General features: G+C 44.6%; 1 protein-coding gene across 1 annotated transcript in view; it reads left to right on the top strand.

The window, feature by feature from the left end:
* The window catches only part of LOC144686219 (contactin-associated protein-like 5), a 738,881-nt gene that overhangs the window by 321,688 nt on the left and 394,490 nt on the right, over positions 1–22,703 (top strand). The gene's annotated exons all lie outside the window — the stretch shown is intronic.

Consider the following 22,703-nt stretch of genomic DNA (forward strand, 5'->3'; position numbering starts at 1 on the left):
CCAGTTGTTGCTAGGTGTGATATCCACAGTCGACAGAGTCTGCAATAAAATTAGCATTGGCAGCCTGGTCTTTCTGCTCAATTACAGTCTTTTTGGCTGAAACCAGCTTAACCATGCAAAAGAATGTGAATTTTCAGTGCGAGTTTTGTGATTGGCCAGGATTTCTGCCACCTTTTGCATCAGTTTTTCAAAAACAATTCACCAGAATGCTGACCCCTCCCAAACAACTGGCCACAGCCCCAGGGTAAATTAACCAGCACTGGGAGTTTCCACTGAGACTATAACACCAGGGGGAGCACTTCCCGCTTATCTGCACTCCAATGCACAATGAGTCTCAATTTTGGGAATCAATGTCCTGGGCCCCAAGGGCGCTCTAAAGACTTCTGGCCCGATTTGAGGGACAGTTCATTCTTCTGCCACAAGCTCTCCACCAAAAGCAGGTGCTCGCCCACTTACGAAGAGCCAAATACCGATTTATCAACCCCTCTGGAATCGACTCCAGGCCAAAAGGAACATCACTCTGCTCATTTTTGTATTAAACAATATCGTTATGTTGGCAGATTATTTGCAATGGAACCTCAAAACTATCCATTCTATTGTCAAATAAGACAAAGTTCCAATTTATACACACTGCGCCTGGCCAAAAAGGGTTTACAAATGAGCTGCTTAGGAAATTTCAGAGTTATAGTGCTGCTTAAAACCTGCCATCTATATCCCATAAGACCATAAGCCCCCAGCAATAAGACATCATAAATGAGTGACATTGCAGAGCAATCACTGCAAAACATCAAGTTGCTTCTAAAATTATTTCTCAAGACCTTTCATTTAATCGATTCTCAGTAAATGGGGGATCTGATAAGTAATTAACCTGGGTTTCTGTAAGAAAAGATGGAGTTGAAATATCGGGGTGCACAGCTAAACACGTGCAAGGCAGTGGCCGCAGTGTGAGCCAAGTGTACATGTGCAACTGTTCCTGGTGCCTGGCTGGTCAGTGTCATGAGTTACAACTGAACTCTGAACTGGACCAGCCATATAAATACTGTGGCTACAAGAGCAGATCAGAGGCTAGGAATCCTGCAGTGAGTAACTCACCTCCTGACTCCCCAAAGCCTGTCCACCATCTACAAGGCACAAGTCAGGAGTGTGAGGGAATATTCTCCGCTTGCCTGGGTGAGTTCAGCTCCCACAAAACTCAAGAAGCTTGACACCATCCAGGACAAAGCAGCCCGCTTGATTGGCACCCCATGCACAAACATTCACTTCCTCCACCACCGACGCATAGTAGCAGCGGTGTGTACCATCTACAAGACGCACTGCAGGAACTCACCAAGATTCCTTAGACAGCACCTTCCAAACCCACAACTGTTACTATCTAGAAGGTCAATGGCAGCAAACAGATGGGAATGCCACCACCTGCAAGTTCCCCTCCAAGACACTCACCATCCTGACTTGGAAATATATCACCATTCCTTCACTGTTTCTGAGTCAAAATCCTGGAATTCCTTCCCTAACAGCACTGTGGGTGTATCTACAGTACATGGACCACAGCAGTTCAAGAAGATGGCTCACCGCCACCTTCTCAAGGGCAAATGGGATGGGCAGTAAATGCTGGCTTAGCCAGTGACGCCCACATCCTATGAATGAATAAAAGAAAAGTATTCTACTTATTTCTATCGTTTGCAGATGTTCAAATGTTCTTTTGGGTGTAAAGGCACAAAAGGATACATTTTACAAGCTTTGAAATGTGATTTTTGTATTAATTTACTAAGAAACTGACCATTGTACCCCTAATATAACTAGAAAGTTGTTTTAAATATTCTTTAAAAGTGAATTTCAATAATATGTCATCAGGCTACTCAAAGGTCATGGATTGACAGGGTGATTAAAATGCTTCATTTTTGTGATAAACTATAGTCAGCTGTTTTAATCAAACTGCATCAAGCTGCCACTTTTAAATATATCGAGGAAGATCTTTTAAAGCAAGTGTATATATATATTTTTAAACTACTTTATAAATACTGCCCGAATACACTGGATTTTGGATTGGGTGGTATACATTGGTGGTGTGTCTTACTTGCCAATAGAATGGACAGTTTTGAAGTCCCATTGCAAATAATCTGCCAGTGTAACAATATCCTATGATACAAAAATGAGGAGAGTGATGTTTCTGCTGGCCTGAGGTCTATTGCAGAGGGGTTGATAAACTGGTATTCTGCCCTTCATAAGTGGGCGAACACATGCTTTTGGGTGGCATTCCTGTGGCAGAAAAACGAACCATCCTAATAATGCATCGCAAGTGTTTAAGATGCCCTTGGGGTCCAGGATGTTGAGATGCAAAATTGAGCCCCACTGTGCTCATTGTACCATGTTTAATTTCTTTTGTGGATATTGTTAATTCAGGCTGATTTGAGGACAGAGCGATTCCACTCGCTAGTTAGCATTCGGGTAACCAGCATTTTTTAAGAAGAAATGTTTTACACTAAAAGCATCAACAGAATACAATAAATAAACCGAGGATGAAATGACACATACTTTAATTCTGAGCATGACAATTTTATGACAATTCCCATAATGTGAACACAGCTTATGCATCAGCAAAACTTCTCCACAGCTGGAACATCTGTTTAGAATAATCTATTAAAATGGATATGAGGGGTGGTTATGAATCATTCCCCTGTGGTTGCGAGAGATTTCATTTTTTTATTACCTGTGTTATATCCACAAGTTAAAATAAAGGAGATGTTAGTGCTGCTTTGCATTTTTTTTTGAGACTGATGTTGTTTAATTTATAACCTTCACTCTGCTGTTTGAGGAGTTTTTTTTTTTGGGATCAAATACTTGCCTCATTTATATCTGTGTCAGACGGAACGGGAAACCTTACACCATCTGGAATTTCAAAGCTGTTACACTTCAGCTCATCGGAGCATTACAGAAAATCATTAAGTTCTCCAGAAGACAACATGGGACCTGCTCTTCTGTGGGTTCTGTTGACAGCAACAAAATCAAATGATACAGTTAGGGTGACCACCTTTTGCCAAATTCTAAATCCGATAGTGAAAACAGAGCTTGAAAGGCAGTGGGGGGGGTGGTGGGGGGGATGGGACATGTGGGGGAGGCATTAAGAAGAAAACATTACAGTTTACGTGAAGATAAATTACTTTGCAGCTTCAACATTCGTCTGTTATGGGGGTATATTTATTTCAACACGGCCTCTCTGTTCCAGGATTCTCTGGCTCCTTCTACCTTCATCAGCCCTTAGTGTACACACTGCAGATTTACATCCCATGCCTGAGGCTTTTTTTGTTGTGTCTCAGAATTTGAATTTGTTTTTATACCCGGTCCTTGTCTTGGGTGGGTGGGTGGTCTGTCTGGCAGGATTTAGCCTACCCAACCGGACCGGTGAATCTGTGCTTCCACCTCCTGGATCCTTTGCTTGATTTACAATGCAGGATAGATTCGATCTGACCTAATGCGCTCTGGCACCGAATACGAGAGTGTTTCTCACTTGCTCAGTTTCAAGCACGTTCAGATGAACCTCCCAAAGGTTTTCGCTGACTTTGTGCTCGTCCCATCCGCGTGAAATATGTGTTAAAGTCAGTAGATTTGGGACTTCTTTTTTACCTAGCTCAAATTCTTCAAATGATCTAAATCCATAGGGTGGATGTGCCTTTGCTGGTGCTTTTGACAGGGGTTTGCTCGCTTAGCATTATGAGCTGCTATTGGACCTTGTGGCTGTTTACCGAAGAGGAATATAGATCCAAGTCAGGATGGTGGGAAACACAAAGTTGATGCTGTTCCTCATGACGTTGCTGTTCTCGGCCTTCTTGGAGGCCCAGGCCGCAGAGTGGAAGCTGCTTTCACATTAACCTTGGCACTTGAGTCGCTGCAGTAGTTTCTATCAACTGCAGCCACAGTGCACACTGGTGGAGGGGGCGGATACTGAGTCCAGTGGGAAGGGTGCTAGTGAAATGAACAGCTCCCACCTAGATGGCGTTCAGTCTTTTTGGGAGTTGTTGCAGTTGTACCCATTCAGCCAAGTGGTGAGAAATCCCACCACGCTGCTGGCTTCAACCTTGTAAATGGTGGACAGGCTTTGAGGGATCAGGTAGTTATCATAGTTGTTATCATAGCCACCATGAAGGTATGGTTGGCCCATTTCAACACCTGGTCAGTAATGGGCTGATGGTGGAGGCCTCGGTAATGGTGGGACTGTTGAAGGAGGAACTGGCTGGGCTCTCTCTTGTTCGGGGTGGTCATTAACCAGCACTTATTTGGCATGAAGCAAGCCTCCGCTCTCATTCCATCTATACTGAGCCTGGGGACTGATAGCTTTTTTTTTTCTATCCCAAGGGTTTCAAAATTTTGAACATCTGGGATATTGTTAACATTCACCTTACATCATTTATCATTCTGCATCTGGTGTGCAGTTAATGCAATGTGAGTTTACCTTCTCAAGATGATCTTGCAGCTCTTATATTGAACTAAACCTGGTTTAAATCTCTGCCGTAATACTACAGTTTCTGTATTGCTTCAGCACATTTTTCACCACAAATTGACACAAGAACAGATATACGATGGGCCCATAGAGGAATTATACACAGGATAGACAAGTACATAAATAACTGTTCAACAAAAAAGAACTTATACAGCATCTTTATCATAATAAAGGGTCCGAAAATTAAGGTGCTTCACAGGAGCATTGTAAAACAAAATATAACACTGAGCCACATGAGATACTAGGGCAGATAGTCAAAAGCTTGGCCAGAGGTAGGTATTAAGAAGCATGTTAAAAGAGGGAACTCATAGGCTCATAGCCATCTACAGCACAGAAGGAGGCCATTCGGCCCATCACGTCCGTGCCAGTCAACAAAGACCTGACTACGCTAATGCCATTTTCCAGCGCTTGGCCCATAGCCCTGGAGGCTATGGCAACCCAAGTGAATATCTAAATACTTCTTAAATGTTACTAGAGTTTCTGACTCAACCACCCTTTCAGGCAGTTAATTCCAGACTTCCACCACCCTCTGGGTGAAAAAATTTCTCCTCAACTCCCCTCTTAGCCTTCTACCTCTTACCTGAAATCTATGCCCCTGGTTATTGGCCCCTCTGCTAATGGAAAAAAAAAAGTGCCTTCCTATCCATCCTATCTATGCCCCTCATAATTTTATACATCTTTATCAGGTCCCCTCTCAACCTTCATTGCTCCAAGGAAAACAACCCCAGCCTATCCAATCTTTTCCTCTCAGACCCTCCAGCCCAGGCAGCATCCTGGTAAACCTCCTCTGCACCCTCTCCAGTGCAGTTGCATCCTTCCTATAATGTGGTTACCAGAGCTGCACACAGTACTCTAATTGTGGCCTAACCAGCATTTTATACAGTTCCAGCATAGCCTCCCTGCTCTTGTAGCCTATGCCTCAGCTAATAAAGGCAAGTATCCTAAGGAAGAGGGACACAAAGGTGGAGATGTTTGAGGGAGGGAATACCAGAGCTGAGGAACTTGGCAACTGAAGACATGGCCACTGGTGTTGGAGCAATTCAAATTGGGGATGCTCAAGAGACCCCAGAATTAGAGGGGTGCAGAAAACTTGGAGGGTTATGGGCTGGAGGAGATTACAGGGATAGGGAGGGGTGAGGGGAGGGATTTGGATACAGAGAATTTTTTAAAAATGAGGCATTGTTTAACTGGGAGCCAGTATAGGTCAACAAGCTCAGGGGTTATGGGTGAACAGGACTTGGTGTGATTATGGACTCGAGCAGCAGAGTTTTGGATGACCTCAAGTTTGTTTGTGAAGAAATAAGGGTTAAAAGATATGGTAATAATGCAGGAATAGCAGATTAAACGTTACTTTTCTGTAAACTCACAGAGAGCTATATTTTCTTTAACAAAAATCAGAACTAGCTTGCAAAACACAATGGTGCTGACTCCCTCCACAACCATGTGAATTTGCTGATTAAGAAACTACACGCACCCAAAAAATGGTATTATATGGTTCTCTTTCTAACACCAGCACGTAAACATACAGTGCAAGGCCAGATAATTAAAACCACAATCAGACAGAAAAATTTTAGGTCCCAAGTCCCGCTATCTTCCTTGAAACTGTTGTAATATGCCTTTAAGGGTTATCAGCAGGCCATCACTAGAAGGGAAGAATGTCATGTCATCCAGTCTCAAATTCACTTTTTCCTGTGAGCAGAGTGCAGTACAGTTCTCATGTCTTCAAGCTTTTTACCTTAGGTGCCTAGTCTAAATAAATGAACCCACAACGTGTTTACCCAATCCCTTATGAGTGATTGGTGCCTTTATATCATTGTAAGAATATGACAGTAGTCATCCTGTGACTAAGGGAAAACACATGACTACAACCTAGGCTTCCCCTTCCAAGAACAGGTCAAGCCATCATTTCGTAGAATTGATCAGAAACGTTCATCACAATAGGTGGTCCTTTCACCAAAAATGAGAAATTAAAAGGATGACCTCACTGTGAATTAAAAAAACACCTATCTACATAAAAATTAATTATATAGCCCCCAAAATTACTAAGTATCTGAACATAATTTGAATAGATATAGATTTGTTTCGCAACTCCTCACTCAGGGATTAAGGTAACCTTGCTTTAATATTTGATATCCTTTCCTTTTTTAAAATGTTATCACTGTACCAATTAAAGTTTAAACTAGGATTCAGTATTAGATATAAGAACTCGCTGGTTTCTCTTTTTCTAGATTTGTCCGGTATCGCAATTTATGCTTTCCATCTCAACACTGTGTTAGCTTCTTTTAATAAATGTTTATGTATTTTTAAATTTATATTGCCTCACATAATTTTCTGTATCAATAACTCAAAGAATCCAACTCCTACTCCCTACTGGTGGGGGGAGTAATTAACTGAGGAGTTCCACCCAGACCCTTAAATATGCAGGAAAATTACAAGCTGGCTAACGCTTGCTAAAAATAAAAGGCTATTAGGATGAAGGTAATAATCTTGCTATCTCTCTTCCTTCAGGGAAAGATTTATCAGACTCTGGAGTTAATTGTCCTCGGTTTCTGACTCTCTCTCTAATTGTGGTTGAAGGAGGTTATCTGGGAGCCATGCCTGATCTAGAATAGCCCTGAAAATGGGCTAGGATTGCAGTACACCACATATTGGAGTGTGAAATGTGGGAGACCAGCCATGAGTGCATTGGGATAGTCAAGTCTAGTGATAGGAAAGGCATGGATGAGGGTTTCAGCAGCAGATGAGCTGAGGCAACAATCAGGGCTATATGTGTGAGTAGCATTTAGAATGAAAAATATATCCTTAAGGGACCAACACCAGTAAAATTATCAGTAACCAATAACTCTAAATCTCAATCATAATGCATCACAAATTCAAGTTCCAGTCTTCTGTTTCCATCATTCAGTCTTTTTCAAGGCAATATCAAACATGACAAAATACCGTTGTTTGAATTTCTGTTCTAATTTTAAGAGACATGGTGTTACAGAACAAAGATGCGAATTAACAATTAAGCAGGTTTACTTGACTTAGGGAAGAATTCTCCAGTCATCGAGTGGGCGGGATGAGGTTTCATGAAGTGTTTTAAAATCTAGTAAAAGTTTATACGATTATTCTTTGACATGTCCCAGCTCATGTAATAGCGTCACATGAGGGGACGTAGTTTTAAAAGTGTTAAAAATCTTTATTTAAAACTTTAGCACTGAAACTAACCTCCCTGAGGCACCTCCGTGCCTTGGGGAGATCTTTGTGCGCTTTTGCACGCATGCGCGAAAGAGCGCGGGGAACCTCTCAGGGAATCCCACCCACCCCCCCCCACCCCCCCCCGCCTGCACAGCGAGCGCTCAGCACTTCCGGTTGAGCGTCATGCTGGGTGTGCCTTAACTGACCTACTCATGTAAAATGGCGGCGCGCCCCCGATCGGAGGTACGCCCACTCGCTCCTGCTCCCACACTTTGCCCCCCCTCCCCTCACCGAGCAGGGGAATACTTTTTCCTTAATGTTTTAGCAATGTAGGAGCCATTAGCCTGTCTTCTCCAGCACAACATAAGATTTGTTCAATATAGTGTTTCATTCGGCGGAGAGTAATGATAGGGAATAATAGCTGCTCTTTTCTTAAGGCATGCACACAATTTTAGAACCAGTATGTAATAAAACATATTTTTAATGAAGGTAATGTGGTATTATAATACTAAGCATAGCTTTGAAACTTTTGCTTTCAACCCTTAAATGGAATTCAAACCGATTCTGCCAATTAACAATTAAATTTCGAGCCCTTCACCTGCACATTTTACCAATAATTTCTGCATTGATATAATGCCTGATTGTGTTTGCTTGTTGAATCATTTTGAAGTGTAATGAATGTTGTCATAGGGTCATTTATGGCTCAGAAATAGGCTATTTGGCCCATCGTGTCCATGCCAGCTCTCTGTAGAGCAAATCAGTCAGTCACATTCCCATGCTTTGGCCAGAATTTTCCCGTCGGCGATTTGGGGGCGGGGCCCGCTCGCCACCGGGAAACTGACACGGGATGAGGTTGGGAGGAACCCCCAACGTCATCCCGGTCCATTAAAGTTTTTAGGAAGGTGGGCGGACAGCGAAATCAGCTGCGCGCCCGCCGACCTGTCAATAGCCAATTGAGGCCATTGACAGGATCCTTAAGCTCATTGAAAGACCTGCCCGTCCAACCTTAAGGCTGGCGGACAGGCCAGGAGCCCCAGCGGGCTTCTGAATAAAGATAAAACCTCATCCACTGGCGGGATGAGGTTTCATCTCAGTTTTTAAAAAGTTTATTAAAGTTTCACTCATATTTATTAACATGTCCCATCTTGTTTGGCAGTGTCACATGAGGGGGTCATGTAAATAATGTTTTTCTTTCTCTATTTTTAAAGTTTTTTAAACATTCAGCGCTCTCCCTGAGACAGTGAGCAGTGCGCTCTTTCGCACGCGTACGTGAAAGAGCACACTTTGACAGTTGGGGGATTCACTCCCCTCCCCCTGCACAGGAAACGCATAGTGCTTCCCGTCGGGTGGTCCGCTGGGCGGGCCTTAATTGGCCTGCCCACTCAAAATGGCGGCCAGCCCCGTTTCGGCGGCGGAGTTCAGCTGCCCACCCAGCGCCAAGCCAGTGGGGCCCACCCGCCCATCAAGGTCAAAATTCTGGCCTTTATCTCCATAGCTCAGGAGGTTTATTCCTTTGAGTGCTCATCCAATTTTATTCTGAAAACATTGATTGCCTCTACTTCCACCATCCTCATGGACAATGAGCTCCGGGTCATTACCACTTAAGAAATTTCTTCCTCACATCCCTCTCTGCTCTTTTGCCAAAAACCTTAAATCCGTGTCCCCTAGTCCTCGTACCATAAGCTAATCGTGTGCCTTATTCACACCTGCCATAATCCAGTACACCTCTATCAAATCTCCCTTCAATGTCCTTTGGTACAGGAGAACAATCCTAGCTTCTCCATCCAAACCTTGCAGCTAAAATCCTCCATGGAATCATTCTGGTAAATCTCCTCTGCGTCTTCTCAAGGATCCTCACATCTTTCCTAAAGTGTGGTGACCTGGACGCAATACTTTAGTTGCACAACAAGTTCCCACAAATAGTAATGAGTATGTGTGACAAGAAAAGCGTGACAGGAAATAAAAATGACAGTTTGAAATCAGATTTTGCATAGGTTGTTGCTTTCATCGGAAAATCAAAAGCTGAGTACAGAGGTATTTCAAGCTGGTTACCATATCTGCGAAATTAGAATATCTTCGTAGGAGAAATATTCCAACTTTAATAATTTGGTTTGTTTGAAATTTATCTCTGACAAGGAATTATTGAATCCTGAAGGTCTAGCGTGATCCAAAATGAAGTTTAAATGAATCTTCTCCCAGTTGGGAAAAATAGCTACTAGCCTGTTGTGGATATAGTGTCCCATTTGTCTTTGGCTGATGCTGCAAGATGAGACACATTAAAAGTGTGATCTATCATAAACTAGATTTGATTCCCGTTTGGAATGCCTGTAATGTAGATAGCAATAGATGCCCCTGTATTTAACTCATAACTCAAAATGCGATTTGTGAAGTTTTTTATACAATTACACGTAACCTGAGAGGAAACTCTTTCTTTGTTTGGTTTTTCTGTCAGTTTGCAATATGAATGTTACTTTTCATTCTCTGTTTGAACAGATAGATATCAAGATGTTGGAGAATTGCATTACACGGTTGTAACTATTGATAGTTTATCATTGTACAGTAACGGAGAGAAACCAACTTATAGCTCGCAAACTTATTGTAGTCATTGTGTTTTATTCATGTTCATGTAATATAATTCAAAAACTCACCTGATGTCTCAGTAAATTTAGCCGACAAGTAACTGAGACATGTAAACCCAGAAGGCTCTAAGTTTGATCTTTGGTCTGCCCAGTTAAGCAGAAGGATGCTGCACAATTGACCTCAACACTCTTTTTTAAGGAGAGGAATAAATATTCTTCCTTGTGATTTAATCCTGCAATTCCTGCTGTGGATTTCAGCGGAGGGCTGGTTTGGGATGCACTGCTTATCAAAATCACTCTCCAATGTTATGTTATTTGAAAGTTTGCTTTAAAATCTAGGCTGATGCTCCAGTACAGTATATAGGGAGTGTTGCAAGTGCTTTCAAGTGAGTTGTTAAAATTTTTCAAGACACTATTTCGCAGTATAGCAGTGGAGTTCTCCCTGGTGAACAGGCAATATGTAGCCCTTAACCAATGTCACTAAAGCGGAATTTCTGGTGATTGCTGGTTGAGACCTTGCTGTGCACAAGTTGGCTGCTGTGATCCTTACGGCATCTACATTTCTAATTTACTCACTTGGTTATGAAGTGCTTTGGGATGTTCAAGGTCATGAAAGGCAGTATATAAATGCAAGTCTTCATTTATTTTTAAAACTGGAAATATATGACCACTTTTGTGCAATTTTAATAATGTTGGCCATTATAAAGCTGCTTAGAACTGTCAACCAACAGTTGATGACAATGTCAAAATCTTGGCTGAACTGGTGAACAAGTGTCCAGATGGCAATATTAATTGTAGAGCTGAGTGGTCTGTTGGTGATTCACGTTAAGGTCAATTTTCAATCTTATTCAAGTAAAGAACAATTTTAATGTTACAACTGTTCCATATCTGACAACTGCATTGCACTTAATGAGCTCAGTGCAATGCAAACTCATACACACACAGAGGCAGGGGAATTCCAGGTTCAACACCTGCTCTGTGTTGTATTAGCAGATTTCATTTCAGGCAACGGTAGTGGTGTTATAATTGTCTTCAGTGCTACACTGCTATCTAGTCAGCCCTGCTGGAGTATAGACTGTTGTGCAATTGCTATTTTTTGTATGTGCAGAAGGAAATCAGCTTTTTGGAGTATCATTTAAAATTTTGATGTGTGGAGTAGAATTTGGCATGAGTCTTGTCAATTTTTTGGACATAAAATGGGTGCAAAGCATACTGATTTAGCAGTGGAACAACTAGTACCTAAGCATTGGTCAAAGTTGTGGACCCCTTATTTTATAATTCACAGATGTAAATTAGGGGCCTAAAGCCTGTTGAAGGCCATAATCCAGGAATTAGTCAGCGATGATCAGGACAGGCTTTGGGCACAAGGAGCTGGCATGAATCCAATTTGCATCCCTTTAATGGGATGCAGTTTAAGGATTCACGCCCCTGCCCGATCGTCCATGGTGCCAGCAGGAAATCACAGAGGTCCAGAGCACGTCTGGATCAATGTGGCATGGACATGTCAGCACTTACTTGAATAAAGCCTGGGGCAGTGTGCGGAGATCAGAAGAGAAGATGAACACCTCCAGCATGTTAGCTGATCCCTGGAGCATCATGTGCAGCAGTGGGTTAGTGGAGCATCTTTGACATAGATCCTCTGACTCCAGGATCTTCCAGGAGGTCCATCTTCTATCCTCAGGACATTCAGGGGGTGGATCTTCTATCTTCAACAGTGGGTCAGTTGATGTCCAGGTGCCTTTAAAATATGGCGCCTAGATATGATGGCAGGGCGCGAGCCATCCAGCCTGCCCTGCTGTGCAATACGTCGGGAAACCCCCAACTGCATAATTAAGGCCAAGGTCACACGATACAGCACAAATTCCAATTGGCCTCCGAAACAGGGAACATTCCCAGTTCCCACTCCCCCCACAGGACCTAGTCCCGGAATAGAAAATTCTTAGTGTATAGTGTAATAGTGTATTTCTTAAATGGTGAGATATTGGGAAATATTGATGTCCAAAGGGATCTAGGTGTCCATGTTCATAACTCACTAAAAGCTAACATGCAAGTGCGGCAAGCAATTAGGAAGGCAAATGGTATGTTGGCCTTTATTGCAAGAGGTACCAGAGTAAAGAATTCTTGCTGCAATTGTATAAAGTCTTGGTGAGATGGCACTTGGAATATTCTGGTCTCCTTACCTAAGGAGGATATACTTGCCATAAAGGGAATGCAATGAAAGTTCAGCAGACTGATCCGTGGGATGGTAGGATTGTCTGGTGAGGATAGATTGAGGAGACTGGGCCTGTATTCTCTTGAGTCTGGAATAATGAGGGGTGATCTCATTGAAGCATAGAAAATTCTTACATGGCTCAACAGGGTGGATGCAGGAAGGTCTAGAACCAGGGGACTCAATCTCAGCGTAAGAGGTAGGCCATTTAGGACTCAGGTGAGGAGGAATTTCTTCACTCAGAGGGTGCTGAATCTTTGGAACTCTTTACCTTGGAGGGTTGTGGGGGCTTAATCATTGAGTATATTAAAGACAGAGATAATAGATTTTGAGGTATTAAAATTATCAAGAGATGGGGATAGTACGAGGAAATGGCATTGAGGCAGCAGATCAACCATGATCATATTGAATGGTGGAGCAGGCTCGAGGTGCCGTATGGTCAACTCCTGCTCATACCTCTTGTGTTCTTGTGTCCTTATGGCCTTTAGCTAGTCACACAATTGCAGCATTTAAAGTGTTGGGCTGAGCTTTTTGTTATTAAAATTTCGGAAGTCCGCACTCACGAGCAGCGTATATCCAAAATATATGCTCTTTACACCCTTTAACCCATTGGCACAATCTTGAATTTCAGCTGCAAGTTGGCACAGCATGTGCCCTGATTTCCGCTACACATTTTCAGCAGGAGACTCACCTTAGTAAAATAATCTTTAAGGGCATTTTCAAAGCTAGGAGGCAGAGCAGTGAGTGAAAAAACTGAGGCAGGTCAGTGTGACCACTCGCACTGTTGGTTGTGCTTTGTAGATGGTGGGCAGGCTTTGGGGAGTCAGAAAGCAAGTTACTTGCCACAGGATTCCTAGCCTCTTACCTGCTCTTGTAGACACAGTATTTATATGACTAGTCCAGTTCAATTTCTGGGCAATGGTAACGCCCTCAAGTGTACTTAAAAGATCCAATAGCATTATTTCAAAGGACAACAGGGGAGATATCCCTGTCATGTTGGCCAATTGTTATCCTAAATCAACATCACGAAAACCGATTGTTCATTGCTGTTTGTCGGAGCTTGCTATGCACAAAAAGAGCTCTCACATTTCCTTAATTACAACAGTGACCACACTTCAAAAGCACTTCATTGGCTGTAAAGAGCTTTGGACTTCCTGAGACCATGAAAGGTGCTATAGAAATGAAAGCCTTTTTTTTACGATGTTCTTATTGCATATTCTCCAAATATCAATGATTCTTTCATTTCAATGCAGTGTGGTGTTAACTTTGTACCTTATTATATTAATATTGTGAAAATAATGTAACTTTTCATCTGATAGCTTATTTTGAAGGTTGACTTTTTTTATTTACTGCGCTCTCAAACTGAAAAAATAAAATACCTGCCTGCAATAATAGATATTTCAAATTGGCTGCTTAATGTTTCCTAAGTGAATACCCTACGAGAGCTAAGATAGAGTGCACACCACTTCCGATGTCATAATACATGTTATGTGAACCCTTTGCAAAACTTCCACGAGCATCAGAAGAGTTGCTAGCAATTCAGCCAAATGTCTGCTTTTAGGACGAAAACACCAAATTATGTTTATGTAGTGCCTTTATTGCAGAAAAATGTCAAAGAGGTAGGCTTTAAGGAGCAGTTCACAGCCTTGGCGTCACCTTTGACCCCGAGGTGAGTTTCCAACCTTATTTGTGCTGTGCTGCCATTTCCACCTCCAGAACGTCGCCTGACCCTGTTTCAGCTACTCTGCTGCTGAAACCCTGATTCATTCCTTTGTCACCTCCAGCATTGACTATTCCAATGCGCTGCTGGCTGGTCTCCCACATCCTACCTCCTGTACACTTGAGATCGTCCAAGAACTCTGCTGCCCGTGCTTCAAATCACACCTCTATGTCTGCTGACTTACATTGGCTTCTGGTCAAGCAATGTCTTGACTTTGAAGTTCTCATCCTTATTTTCAAATCCCTCCATGGCCTCGCTCCTATAATCTCCTCAAGCCCCACAACCCTCTGAGATATCTGCACTCCTCTAATACTGGCCTCATGAGCATCATTGATTTTAATCGCTTAATCACTGGTGGCCTTGACTTCAGTTGCCTCGGTCCCAAACTCTGGGATTCCCTTCCTGCTCCTCTTTATCTTGCTTTCCTCCCTCGGGCTCAAGAACCAAAAATCTGTTGTAGATATACCTAGGCACCCTGAATCAATCCAAACAATCCAGCAAAGAATACCAGCAGCAAAACCTTGTGGACTGCAGCTGCCTTTGCCCGTGGAACATTCTCTCTGACCTTGCCGTCAGATGTAACATTGTTACTTTGTGGACAATTTTAGTAGCTGAACCAGAGATATGGACCATACATTAGCCATGAGAAGGCTCTGAGCTTCCTGCAAGCACTAGGGTCAAGTCTGTAATGCATTCACCCCTTGACATTGAGCAGCACCTTGTTGTCAGTGTCACATGTAAACCTCAGCGACAAGGCACTCGAGTTGAACTTTGACTGACAGCCAACAGGAGATAGGATATAAGTGACTATCAGATATATTTTGCCAATCTCTTATTTTGTTGCGTATTTGATTTATTTTTTTGAGCAACAGCTTTATGTACAAGTCGCATTTCAGCTGCAAGAGTGCAGCAATAGCTTAAAATGTACAAAATTCGATCGATGCCTTAACTAAAAATATTCACAAATTATGTTTCTTTATGTGTGTTGTAAGTCAGAACATTAAGGCCAGGATTTTACGTGTTAGTTTCGGTGGCGCGGCCCATCCGGAAGAAGGTTAAACCGCGTGTGACGATGTTGGACACGCATCCTGTCGTCATCACGCTCTGACGCGATGTTATGGTTGGCGGGCGCAGGCGGGAGTCAGCAGTGCGCTCGCCGACAACTGACAGCCACTTAAGGCAATTAAAAGAGCAATTGAGTGGAATTTTACGTTGCCCGTGAGATTTTTCGTTCGGCACACAGGGAGCTGGCCGCCCCCTTTTTTATTTAATTTTTCTCATCCAAGGGTAGAACGAAAGGGGACAGGAGCATTGGCTGTGTGAGGTGTTAGGAGCTCGGGTAAGAGTTTGCTTCTGCTTTACTGTTGAGATTTCAGACCTTTCCCTCTGGTTTCTCCCGCAGTATTTGCTTTGTTAGCCTTGTTCTGAGGGCTCCTTTGTTTTGTCAACTCTCTTGGTGTATTTCTGCCCAGTGCAGTCTTCAGTGTACAGGGCAGTGCCATCTGCATCTCGGCAGATAGGGATTGTGTACGGCACTGGGGGGCACCTCCTCTGAGGAGGAAGAGAGGGTCAGAAGGGAGAGGAGGCCAGGGGTCTGCAGGCAGTGTTGCAGGGAGAGACCTGTGGGGAGTACAATTGGAGTCATGCCTCCATGAGGGCAGTAGTTGAGAGGACAGTAGAGCTGCTGGAGACGAGGTTCCACTGCCTGGGCCATTCTAGGGGTCCCCTGCAATATCCTCCAGAGCATGAGTCGCTTATCATCATGGCCTGCTGTGCCATGCACAACCTGGCACTGACAAGGAGGACCCCCTCGAGGATGAGGATACCAAGGCAGCTCCGCACACATCTGCAGATGGATCTGATGAGAAGCCTGGGCAGGCACAGTCTCAGGACGATGAAGTAGACTTGATGATCCTTCAGGGAGGCAGGGACATCAGGGAAACTTTGAATCAATGCTCCTTCAGCTAGGCTGCCAAGGCTTGGCTTCCATCTCAGCGCGTGGGCACCGCCTCCATCACACACATTTCTGAGGCGTCAATGCCATGGCCTCAGTGTCGCCTCCACAACCTCTGTAATAAAGTTTGCTGCCCCTACCGTCTATCATAAGGCACTGATGAGGCCTGCACCTTTGGAAAACACGAGGGGCACAGGGCTTTGAAAAAAAATCATGCCTGAAATCTTTACCAGAGTTGCAAACAAGAAACAAAACATAATATGGTTTTGAAAGTCACACAAAAACAAAACATAGCACTGATTAAATTAACTCATGTCACCTATGAAAACCCCATCCTGTGCTCACGGTGCCTTAGACTTGTGCTTGTGAGTGTTATGTCTTGGTGCTGCCCCCCACCCCTCCCCCTCACGCCCCCCACCCTCGCTGGCATTGGAGGCAGATTGCCGACTCTGCTGTTGTGTCAGCCCTGATAACCTTGGTGGTCGTCCTCTGGCCAGCGGGGCCTGAGCAGTCTTTGCTTGGGCGGGCGTGACCAGCGACATGGCTGGGTGCTCCTCAGTCATCACGGCCTCAGAAAATGCCACGGTCACGAGCAGACAGGCGGAGGAGCTGTTGCCCTCGTCCGGAGTGCTGTGCGAGGAGCCCACAGAGACGACAGGTAGCTGGTCTGCCAGCGAGAGGAATGCCTGGACCTCCCTGCACACCATTGATGGAATGGGCACCTAGCAGAGAGACTAGGTGCCTCATCCATCTCTCACACTGGTAGTGGCCTCCTAAGGTCACAGCCGGTGTGTGGGCTTGCAGATCCGAGTCCAGCCCCAGGAAGCCCTGATCCTGGAGCTGCCTCTCCATGAGAGTCGCCACTCTCTCCATGGAGGAGGTTGGGCGCTCGGTACTCATGGTCAACGCAGTGTTCAAGCTCCGCATGGACTCCTCCATGACAGACACCATGGCATGCAGACCCTCAGGGATCATCTCCAGATCTTCCAGCACCTGCTGCCTGATGGACGACTCCAGAGGCTCATCATCTACCTCAGGATCAGCATGGTCTAGGTCCCCAGCAGTCCTCCGACGACTGGCACCCTGGGCACTCTCTGCCCCCCACCAGCTCCTCGTGCGAGTGTGATGTGCCCTAATCACAGTGAATCCCAAACAGAGCAAACGGGCAAAAGCTCACCGAAGTGCCTGTATCTGCACTGGTGCTTGGTGCAGAGCAAGGATGTGATGCGAGTGCATCATTCAGTGGTTCCTCCTCAGATGTCAAGGGGGGGAGATCCTCAGGGTCAGCTGTGGGTTGTGAGGGAGAAACAGAATATGTCATTTCAAAATGTCACCACCATGGGCTGAATTTTCCCCCCGTTGGGGGGGAAGTTGATAGGCGGGCGCGTACGGGCATGCTTCTGATAGGCGCCCCCGACCGGAGGCGCGGCGCCATTTTACGTGGGCAGGCCAATTAAGGCCCGCTCAGCGTGATATCCACACAGAAGCGCTATGCGCTCCCTGTGCGGGCAGTGTGGGGAAGCCTAAAATCGGGATTGTGCTCTTTTGCGCATGCACGCAAAAGAGCACACTCATCTCCCTGAGGCTATGTGCAGCCTCAGGGAGATCAGCTGTAAATGTTAAAAAAGTTCAAAATTGAAAAATAAAATTTCCCTAACATGTTCCCTCATGTGACAATGTCACATGAGTTGGTACATGTTCATAATTTCCAAAAAAACTTCATTAAAATTTTAAAAACCCTACATGAAATCTCATCCCGCCCGTGGATGAGGTTTCATGCTTTTTTTGGTTCGCGCCAGGGCTCCTGGCCTGCCCGCCAACCTTAAGGTTTGAGGTGCCCGTCAGATTGGCACTCCTCACCCTTCTATACACACGCAAGGTGAGCTGCAACATCTCCCTCCCTTGGATGGCACAGGGATATGTGCCATTTGGCACGATGCATCTTACACCCCTGAGTGCCACACCTTACGGCCACCTTCCAAGGCATCTATACACAGTTCGACGCCAAGTTAGCACTCACCCTTGCAGAGCACAGAAGATCATTGAACTGTTTTCAGCATTGAATTCATGCGCAGTGCACCACATCATGTCCGCTCACCTAGGCAGCCACCTCTGTCCAGGCCTTCTTTGTCTGGTGGAGTGGCCTCCTCTTGCCATCCCACAGCATGAGTATTTCATGCTGGGCACTCACTGTCTCCATGAGAGCGCACAGGCAGTTGTCTGAGAATCGTGGGGCAGAGTGCCCACCAGCATTGGCATCCTGCCTGCTGTGCCCTCCAGGTGCTGAGGCCATCACTTACGCAAAATTTTCCAGTCTCTCATCGACAGCTCTGTTAAGCTCCTCTCCAACTCCTGGCGGACTTCAGGGAGCTTCCTGGGGTCATTTTTTATCCTCCTCCAGGTCACCATTCGACCTGGCGCCCACCAGGCTCCCGCGCCCTGCCGGCAGCACTGCCCCAATGTCCGGGCGCGTTTCATGCTGGCCCGCCCTTAATTGGCCAGAGTGAAATGGCATCGTTCTGACGTTCGCAGGTGGAAGCGGACACCGCGATCGCTTTCAGGCCTGCCGATCACGCACGCCCAACGAGCACAAAATTCAGGACTAGACATCATAAAAATTCACAAATGTCAGCCCAGTCACATTCCAGCACGTACATTTTACCATGTCAGGACAATCCATTGGGATTTTACTTAAATTCAAAAACATTGATCAAGCGCCAATATCCCTGTGACAAAAGCAACAACAATAACAACTGGCATTTATATAGTACCCTGGTTGTACTAAAATATCCCAAGACACATCAGAGGTGCGTATTCAAACCGAATTTGACAGCAAGCCACATCAGGCGATAATAGGGAAAATAGCCAAATGAAGCATCTTAATTAAAGGGGAAAGAGAGACAGAGAAGTGGAGAAGTTTAGGGAGGGAATTTCAGAGCTTAGGGCTTTGGCAACTAGGAATATGGAGTGAAGCCACGGAGGGATTTGAAATCAAGGATGAGCTTTTTAAAATCTAGACAATGCTTAACGGAGAGTTGAGCGCAGGGGTAATGGGTGAAGGGGACTTGGTCTGAGTTAGGACACGGGCGGCAGAGTTTTAAGGGACTTCAAGTTTGTGAAGGGTGGAAAGTTGGAGGCCAGACAGGAGCGCATTAGAATAGTCAAGACTAAATTTAACAAAAGGCTTGCATGAGCGTTTCAGCAGCCGACTGAGCTGAGGTGGGGCAGAGTCGGTGAAATTACAGAGGTGGAAATTGACAGCCTTGGTGATTTGATGTGTTCATTGCAGTGTCAAATATGACATCAAGATTGCAAACGTTCTGGTTCAGCATCAGACAGTTACCAGAGTGAGGGATGGAAGGGTGGCTAGGGAACAGAATTTGTGATAGCACAGAAAATAATGGCTTTAGTTTTCCCTGTATTTACTCAGAGGAATCCCATCCTGTATTGGATATTAAATAAGAAGAGTAGCAGTTTAGAGGAAGTTGAGGGGTTGAAAGGTATAGGCCAGGATTTTATGGCCCCGCCACGGCATGCCTCCCCAGCGGCAGATGCGGCAAGCCATTTAAATCTCCATTCAGTTCGACGGGACCATAATGTCCTGCCAGGTGGGAGGGGCCATAAAATCCTGGCCATAATGTTGTAGGGGTTGGTGTTGTTGATGTACATGTGGAAACTGATGATTGGGGGATGGTACCAAGCGACAGCATGTGGCTAAGGAATAGGCCGGGGCCAAAGATAACGGTGAGATTACGGTGCTCGCGTGGGACGAGAAACCATTGCAAGCAATTCTCTCATTATGACTGAATGGACAAGAATGGAACCAGAAATGGGTATAGTATCACCCAGCTGAATAACAGTGAAGAAGCATTGGAACACGATAGTGTGGTCAGATGTGTTGATGGCTGCAGACAGGTTGAGAAGTAAGAGGGGTAGTTTACCTTTGATGCAGTCGCATAAGATGTCACTTGCTACTTTGATAAGAGCCATTTCTCAACACTGCAGGTGTGGAAACCTGATTGGACGGATGCAAACATAAAGTCCTAGGTAAGGTGGACATGGATTTGGGAGGCATTAACATGTTCAAGGAGTTTGGAGATGGGCCGATGGTTTGCAAAGGGCGGATGGGTCGAGGCTTGGTTATTTATGGAGATGGATGATGATGGTGGTTTTGGAGGAGAGGGGGATCTGAGGAGAGATAACCGTTAGCAATGATCAGCTCATATAGGAGTCAGAAAGGTAAGTTGGGTGGTCAGCAGTTTAGTGGAAATAAGGTCAGGAGAGTAGGACAAGATGAACTCAGAGAGGGCATGAGGAGTGATAGGAGAAAAACTAGAGAAATATGCAAGTCCAGGGCTGGAGCGGAGCCAACCATAGAGGAAACTTGGCGCAGGGTGAGCTGATCGATTGGTCTCAATCAAAGTGAAGACTATGAGCTCCTGACATTTTATGTTGGAGGTAAGACAGGGGAAAGGGGTTAACAAGATGGTTAGCATTCTGGGATGATCCTGAAATAGTGAGCAATTTTGGCAGATGAGAGCAGGACCCAATAGTTCTTTATGCGATCCAGCAAGATCTGGTAGTGAATGGCTAAACCAACTGTCCTCCATATCTATACATGTGCATCCTTTGAACTTAAGGGAGCAGAGGTGAGGGCTGTACTGGAAGACAATAGCTGGGCTGAGAGAAAGTAATGGTCTTTATGGAGACTAGGGCATCAAAGGTGTTTAGTGAGGGCATGGTTGAGTAGGTTGGTAGCTGTGAAAATGTCATGGTGAATGGAAGATCAAAGGCTGGATGGTTGGGATTTGGAAAATGCTGTTTTAAATGGATTGGGAGAGATTTTTTCTGGGCAGACACAGGAGGAAGTAGGTTTAGGGGAGGAAAGGGAATGTGGGTGGAGAGCATACAAAGAATTGAGCAGAGGAAGTCTTACCTCTTATTGACACAATGGGGTAACAAGGTCACGTGTGATGGTAAGCCAGGAATATATGTTGCAGAGTTTATTGGAGGGAGCGATGAGGGAAGGATAGGAGGAAAGTGAACTCAGAGGAAAGGGAGCATGATTTTAGTGTGGAATAAAGATCTATTTGCTCTGCTCCAGCACTGTGCTTTAGATCCAACCTTAGGACAGCAAACCCTACCACACTAGTCCAGTTCCACACTAACCATCCATCATATCTGTGGTCTCCCTGAGCAAGAATGTACATTCAGTGTTAATTACTGTAGAACTGTGGGTGATTTAGGATTGATCAAACTCAGTTTGTGAAGATAGGGAGAGATAGAAATTCATGCCATTACCTTGGGTTGGATCTGAACCAGAGGGATGTGTCGTCTGGTATTCCAACCCAATGTACTATCCAGTACTTAGACCAAAGTCTCGGGATTTCAGGCCCTCTTCTTTGAAGGACAGAATTTGGGTGGCAGGTCAATGGAGGTTCTGAAATTCAAGGGAACTCTGATCCATTGGGTTTCCACCCCTTCAGTTCTCCAAAGGCACATTCCAATCAAAGTGAGTGTGTGCTCAATCTGCCCATGAAAAAATATTTGAGCAGACATCTTAAAATTAGAGCTGGACCATTCAGGAGTGAAGTCAGGAAACTTTTTCACAGAGGGTAGAAAAAGACTCAGAATTCTCTCCCTCAGTAATGCTCAAAGTAATGCTGAGTCAATTGAAATTTTCATGATTGAGATCAATGGGTAAGGGTATCTCAGGACTATGAATCAAGGCAGGGATAAACGGAGCTGAGGTACAGAGCAGTCATACTTGTGTAGTGGAATTGGCTGGAGGGGTTGAAAAGCTTACTTCTATTATCATGTTCTTACCTGAGGATCCTGCCTCATACACTTTCAATAGGTTTAAAGGTGCCTACATCTGCAAGCAGATATAGATGATTTTCTGGGCCACGTGTGGGTCCCAGGAAAAAAAGAAGTTGAATAATAATTAATGATTGTTCAGGTTTGGGTCTGCCATTTTGGCAGCGACATTAAATAAGTTTGTAATTGCTACCTGTCTTTAGCCAGTGGCTCCCCCTCATGCTTGATAAGCTGTCACTTTGAGATTTGGACCCCAGCACTTTAATTGCAGCTGGAACTGGTGTCTACCAATATCAATGACTCAACACTTGACTGAATTTTCAGACCAAGACCAGTTCAAGCAAAGAAAGGTTAGAGGATGGAATGGAGTCAGGGTGGGGGAGGGGTAGGGGGCAGGCATGGTACGTGGTGGATGAATTGGTTTAGAGCACACAGATATAGTTCACTCTCCATTTTAACAACATGCACTGAGTTCTTATTGCTACACACATGTAGAAAGTGCACATCCGCTCCAGGAATTTTGATATTTTTAGATCGGTTATTGCCTTTGGTAAAATAGCACACAGAAATATTTTCAGTTTATCCATTCATGCCTTTTTTACTAAAATAGCACCATAGGAAGGAGACCACAAACAATTTTTAAAATAACACAGTTTAAGTTTCCAAGTGCACTTTAGGTTAAACAACAGATGGCTTCTACATACATCAGCTCAACATCAATTCATGACTGTAAACCTCTCAGAAATACA

The sequence above is a fragment of the Cetorhinus maximus genome, chromosome 11 (assembly GCF_964194155.1).
Source record: "Cetorhinus maximus chromosome 11, sCetMax3.hap1.1, whole genome shotgun sequence".
Lineage (NCBI taxonomy): Eukaryota > Metazoa > Chordata > Chondrichthyes > Lamniformes > Cetorhinidae > Cetorhinus > Cetorhinus maximus.